The sequence below is a fragment of the Typopeltis vanoorti genome, chromosome 7 (assembly GCF_054136105.1).
Source record: "Typopeltis vanoorti isolate ZY-2024b chromosome 7, IOZ_Tvanoo_1.0, whole genome shotgun sequence".
Taxonomy (NCBI): domain Eukaryota; kingdom Metazoa; phylum Arthropoda; class Arachnida; order Uropygi; family Thelyphonidae; genus Typopeltis; species Typopeltis vanoorti.
In genome coordinates, this window is record NC_143555.1 from 123,977,458 (window position 1) to 123,984,383 (window position 6,926).

At 32.6% G+C, this 6,926-nt stretch overlaps 2 non-coding genes across 2 annotated transcripts; both read right to left on the reverse strand.

Moving 5' to 3' along the window:
• Positions 1-914: 914 nt before the first annotated feature.
• On the reverse strand, positions 915-1,079 carry LOC150105018 (U1 spliceosomal RNA). The gene has a single exon (XR_016548611.1). It is a non-coding gene; the product is annotated as a U1 spliceosomal RNA (small nuclear RNA).
• A 5,193-nt stretch (positions 1,080-6,272) lies between these two features.
• On the reverse strand, positions 6,273-6,442 carry LOC150105019 (U1 spliceosomal RNA). The gene has a single exon (XR_016548613.1). It is a non-coding gene; the product is annotated as a U1 spliceosomal RNA (small nuclear RNA).
• Between the last annotated feature and the right edge of the window lie 484 nt (positions 6,443-6,926).

The following is a 6,926-nucleotide window of genomic DNA, read 5'->3' on the forward strand; positions in this document are numbered from 1 at the left end:
TTCAATGTACACTAAGTGTCCCTATTCATATAGTGCACACACTTCCTAACATATAGTGCATAAACTCCAATTGTGTCCGTACTAAATTTCATGATAAAATAAAACTATTTGTTTTTCTTTCATTTGCAGTATGATGTCTGTTGAGGAGCAGGACATTTATTACAGGGAAATTTTCATTAGTCTTATGAAAGAATAAGCGTAGCGAGCAAAACTGATTATCCCTGTGAATAAAAATGAATCTTTTGTTTTATGACAATCAGGCCATGGCATTAGGCGATATTTTATTTAATATCTGCTTCTGGTTATTGAATTTTTTCAATTTCTCTCTCTCTCTCTCTCTCTCTCTCTCTCTATATATATATATATATATATATATATATATATATATATATTATATTTAAATATTAATGAAATTCACGTTTGATATTAACTGTGTTACGATTTTGTTTGTACTTTATGTTGTGTTGTGACACTTGTTTCAGTTTAGTGTGTATAGGCACACAGTGTGCCCGTGAAGTAATGAGACAACAGTTATTATATCGAAACAAAGAACTATATTTGGAATTATAATAAATTTAGTTTAATCCTTTATCCAAGTATAAGCAAACAAATTTGCGCCTGAAGTATCTTCAGGATTGAGGCAACTCGTGGTAAAGGTAGACTAAGCTCTCATCACGTGTCTTAGTATATCCCATAATGCAAAGTACATCTCCTTGCAGACATACATAATGCTATGAATTAAGGGAAGGGCCACTACCCAGACCGGTTTTGATCTTCATTCTTCCAATATCCAATATATTAGGAATTGTCAATTCCACAGATTCTAAACAATCTCCTATTTATTCAATTCAATCACTACTTTTGCGTTATTTTGTAATATAATATAATATAATATAATATAATATAATATAATAGAGGGGAAAGCGCGAACGCAGTCCCCTACTACCAAAAATTCCACGCCCCATCTATCCCAGTTTGGGAAAGTGGCAGAGGTCAGCCGAACCGTGTGTGCAATGGAACAGCCTCTCTCTGGAACTTTGGCCTTTGTGATCATCGACAGTTCAGCGCCAGGTAAGTATGACTTCATTGACCATTGACGTTACTGACAGGATGGGTGAAGCACAAGGTAGTCGTAAGTGTGACGCTTACGACTACCTTGTACTATAAAACATAACTAAGGCAGAAACTGGTGTTTTAATATATTTAAAAATATTTAAACAAAACTATAAAAGATTAAATTTCTATTAATTAATGTTATGTTAAAATAAATTTACACTTATATTTTATAAACTATTTTATACATATTTTGTGTTTTCTTTTTGATATTTTTACATATATTGTATTTTATAATGGACTAATTGCTAGATACATATGAGCATTTCAAAGTTCCTGTTTCGAGGATAGGCATATTGTACTTCAGGCTTAGAGTTTCGGCTGCATCAGTAATACAGTCAGTGACGTAACGAGCTTTTCACCCAGTGCCAGATTTTATTCCCCCCCCCCTTTTTTGGAAAAAATAAAAAATAAAAAAACAAATACAATAGAAATAGAATTTTTTTTTATAAATAAACTGTGTGTGCATAATAAATATGCAGTATAAATTAAAATGATTATGCAGATTAAAACGTTATTTTCTTGATCACGAAAACTATGGAAATGACTTCTATTGGGTTTATTGATCAAGTATTTTTTTATAGAACACCAACTAGTTTCACCAACTCAGGCTGTTGGCATCTTCAGGGTGCATAACTGATATAAGGCACTTAAAGCTAAAAACTGTTACAGACTATAAATCACCCGATTCCAATTATATTTGACAAAACAGAACGCGAACAATACATGCATAGCGCGTGTATGATTTCACTTGTTATTTAGGAACGTTCTATAATTGGCACTATAATTCAGTTCTTGTATGTTTAGATATCAAATGAGGGTCTTCCAGATCTCGGGCAAGATTAATCCTTGGTTCCTGTTAAGGTTTTGTTCCGAACGGGCAACTGTTGTTGCGGCTTCTTTAATAATTCGGGAGCGGAAATCCTCCTCTATGTAAGGAATGGTGCTCAAATCTAGTCGGCGACAAAATTTGAACCACTAAATCCTTTCTTCGTGTGGTCAAGCGTCGTAGAGTGCAAACGCCATTTCTACTGAGCTACACAGACTGTATAAATTTGTAATATAATGATAATAGTTTTATTATTATAATTTAATTTAAAATTAAAATTAATATTATAATTTAAATATAATAATTTTAAAATAGGGTAGAATTATGGCGAATAAATTTCTGAATTCTTCGGAATTAAGCTGATATTAAAAATAAATAAAATAATAATAAACATTCATTTAAAATTCTCGTATTATATAAATAGCTTATATTGACAAATCCACTCAAATTATTATTTAATATAAATTTGAAGTTTAAACAATTATTTATATAAAAACATTGTATAATTAAATGTAGAGCCTGTGTAGCTCAGTGGATGTGGCGTAATATATTTCATTTTAATTATATGTTTGAATGATCAAATATATGCAGCCTGTTGTGTTATTAAAAAAGAGTCGGCTCCTCAGGATGTTTAAAATTATAAAAAAGACGAAAATAAATTAACCGACACGTTTCCGAATACTGCGATTGTGATGCGTATTTATTTAACATTACCAATATCCGTAGCATCAGGGGAAAGAAGCTTTTTTGAAACTAATAAAAAATTATTTGCGGTCAACAATGTCTGGAGAGCGTCTAACGGATTTATCAATTATATCAATTGAAAATAATATTATGGATTCATTAGACATTAAAGATATTATTAAATATTTTGTGGCGGCTAAAGCAAGACGGATAAATATGCAAAATAAATCTAATTTATACTAATTGTTATATAGTTAGAAGCATATCTCCAAATTATCTTTGTTGTGTAATATTTCTTTTTATATTAAAAAGAAAAGTAATTTTTGTTTATATATATATATATATATATATATATACAGGGTGTTCGGGATAAATTTGACAGTTTCGTAAGGAAAAAGAAAATCTTCTTTGTATCTATTAAATTTAATGAATTGACAAAAAAACATTACAGGCAGAGTTAATTACAATACTATCAACAAGATTTACTCAAAATAACCACCATTAGCATCGATCACAGCTTCAATTCTGCTTCGGAACCTCGAACAAGCTGATGCTACAGTCTCCCTGGGAAGGGCCGCAAAAACTGTTTTAATTTTATCCATTAACTGGGCTTTTGTATTACTGGAAGTGCGATTGGTGTCTTTTTCAACTGCGCCCCATACAAAATAATCCATGGGGTTAAGGTCTGGGGAGTTTGGAGGCCAAACATTTGGACTGGTGAAGTCGTAGAAATTTTCAGACAACCATTTTTGACTTTTCCCAGAGGTGTGGCAAGGGGCCGAATCCTGCTGCCATACATACGGCCTACAATTGGCTACCCTTGTTATCCAGGGCTTGACTACAGTTAGCAACTCCACGAACAAAGCCCGAATTCCAATGCCAGGGTTCTTCAACACCTGTTCCTGCAGATTTGCGAGGAATTCTGCTGTACGAACGCAATCAGATCGTCTGCTGGGGATCTTTCTTCTTGCTACATCCTCGTAGTCACCATTGCAAGTCTCTAGTTCATGCCTGATTGTTTTTACTGTATTCAGGGAGCATTGGGCAGCAGTCGTAATATCCTTATTTTGATGGCGGGCACAAATCATCATGATACAAGTTATTTTCTTCCATGATTCAGGTGGGTTCCAGCTATCCATCCTTTCTGACATCTTGTATATGAATAAAGAAGGGTCCAAACTTTTAAATGAAGAGAAGTGTGTGTTAATACATGTAACTTACGGAAAAATATAATTAATTATAAATATGTCAAATTTATCCCGAACACCCTGTATATATATTCTGTTGTATTTATATATTAAGGAATAAAAATTTTTGAAAATTTTTATTATTAAAAATTCCTTATTAATGAATTTCAATGATTACAGTGTTACACTACTGTTAAATAAAATTTATTTTTCAATACATATGCGTATAAACTGTTTTGTACTTTTAACAAAGTAAAATTTTTCATTGAAACTTATTTTATGGGGGCGCTGAGAAAAGTTTTGCACAAGGGCGCCTCCTACCCATGGCGTGGCACTGCCTGTTGCACCCGTCTAGTTGCGGCAATGAAAACAGAGGCCCGAATACAGAAGTAATGAGACGACAATCCGGATAGAACTTTCCTGTGTCCTTAGAATTATCACCACATGAGTGTGTGTGATAATTCTAAGCATGTGTGTACGTATACGTACACACATGCTTTTCTATACAAGTGGTGGTAATGTAACATCAGGACGACTCGTAGCAAAGGTGGACAATACTCGGAACATGTTTCTCTTTACAACAATCATTTTAATGTCTTTTGGCCTGGTATCGATTTTGAACAGATTTTCGTATTAGAGTTAATCTAAATTAGCTTACACCAAGACATCAATTATTATTATTTTTTTTTTAGAAGGGTTTTATATGTGGGGACCGATATATATGTATATATATAGTGTATGTGTGTGTGGGAAGGATCAACATATAAAAAGTATGTTTATTGTGGACCGTGGTCAGAACAGTTTGAAGTGCTTTAGAAATCTTCTGAAGAAATGCTTTCTGAGGTTACTATTAAAAAAAAAAAAAAATGCCAATGTCTTTTATTCCCTGTAAGGGAGCAGATTCAATCCTCACCAATGCCAATCAGAGATAGCCAGTCAATTATCACTAATTAAAAACTGAATTTGTCGTGGTGCCTTAACCCAACGCAGTATCCCATTTGTAAGAAATAGTGTGGGCTCCAAGGTCGATTTTTTTGAGTTGAAGGGAGAAGAACATCTGCTTGGCATATCAACTGACTCGGAAGAAATCATTAGAAAAAGATGCTCTAGTGGACTACATTCGAACATAATACAAATAAAATAATGATAATGTTTAAATCATGTGAAAACATGTTTAAAACATTATTCTCGTTAATCAAGCAGTAGCGTTGCATAGCTACATAACACTAAATCAAAAACAGATAGAAAAACAAGAATTTAAACTGTAGAATTCTTATCATTCTACAGTGTTTGAGATGTAGGTGCTAAACATAATGTTACAAGCAACAGATCACCTTTTCTTTCTAGAGACTTTAATAAATTTGATCTCCTCTTCCCGATAAGTCAAATGAAACAAGATGGTTGCTATTTACTATTGATAAGTTGGGATTTTTAAATAAAAAAAATGAATTTTTAAATTTAAATTTTTAAATACCGTGAATAAAATAACAGCTAAAGATTTTTTTAGTTTTTCTTATTTTATTTTTTCTATTTCTTTTTTACACAGTTCGGACATCCTGTTGTAGGGACCAAACATGGAAATTTTCAAACCATTTCAGGCATTAAATTATCTACGAAAAATTACTTCTAAAACAAGAAAACGTTTTTGATATTGATTTATTTTTCAAATATCATTCATTTAATTTGTTTCTATCTCGAACTTTGAGTACTGTAAATGTAGCCATTATTCCCGACTAAGGTATAGGGCTTTTGAACTCTTGGATACACATCCTACATTGATTGGTTTTGGAGCACTTTAGCCACCATCATAGAGGCCACTTTGATTTAGTGAGTTTAGTTTTAATGTGCTGTGCCTTCTACGTTTAATGTTTTATAAGCTTCACTGATACATATAACCTACTGTTAGAATTGTGCAACTTTTTGAATCTTTTTTTCTCCCAGTAGGACGAAGTCTGTTTGCATTATATTCAATCTAGAACGTTCTGTTGAGCCTGTTTACGTCGAGTAATCCTGCCTGACGGAGTGAGTGCGTCTTTTCGGTTGCTATTTTCTAGATGTATAATCCGAATTCTTTATTATGAAAAATGCAGACAGTCGTACACCCTTCCACAAACTAACAATCATATAACATGCTCTGTTGTTTCTTTTTAAGGGGCGTCGCTGTTCTCTTTATAATCCCACCATTTCTAGATGGGCATGGTACCACATGTATTATATTATATTATAGATGGTTTCCGATGTCTTCACGTGGAACTGAAGGCGTAAAATCTGATGACAATAGCAGTCGGTTATTTTTATTCAAAAGTAGAAAGAAAATCTGAAAGAAATGTAAGCCAATTTATATATATATTTATTTATATATTTATATTTATTTTTTAGTCGAATTTAAAAAAAAAAATTATGTTATGTTATGTTATGCAATCACTATCACTACTTTTGGATTCTATGCAATATGTATGGAGGGGAAAGCGCGAACGCAGTCCCCTACTACCAAAAATTCCATTCCACGCTCCATCTATCCCAGTTTGGGAAAGTGGCAGAGGTCAGCCGAACCGTGTGTGCAATGGAACAGCCTCTCTCTGGAACTTCGGCCTTTGTGATCATCGAAAGTTCAGCGCCAGGTAAGTATGACTTCTCCGCTTTCAACTTCCTGGTACTATGAAACATATCGAAGTCAAAAACTGGTGTGTTAGTATATTTAAATAAAACTTTAAACGATTACATTTCTATTAATTAACGCTAACCCAAAAGTAAAGTTATATGTATATTTTATAAACTATTTTATACATATTTTGTGTTTTCTTTTTGTTGTTTTACATATATTGTATTTTGTAATGGACTAATTGCTATATATATGAGCATTTCAAAGTTCCTGTTTCGAGGATAGGCATATTGTACTTCAGGCTTAGAGTTGCGGCTGCACCAGTAATAGAGTCAGTGACGTAACGAGCTTTTCATGTACCCTGCGCAATAAATTATTTTTGTTCCTCCCTCCTTTTTTTTGGAACAAAATTAGAAAAAGCAAATATGATAGAAATAGAAATATTGTTTATAGATATAAATATAAATAAACTGTATGTGCATAATAAATATGCAGTATAAATTAAAATAAT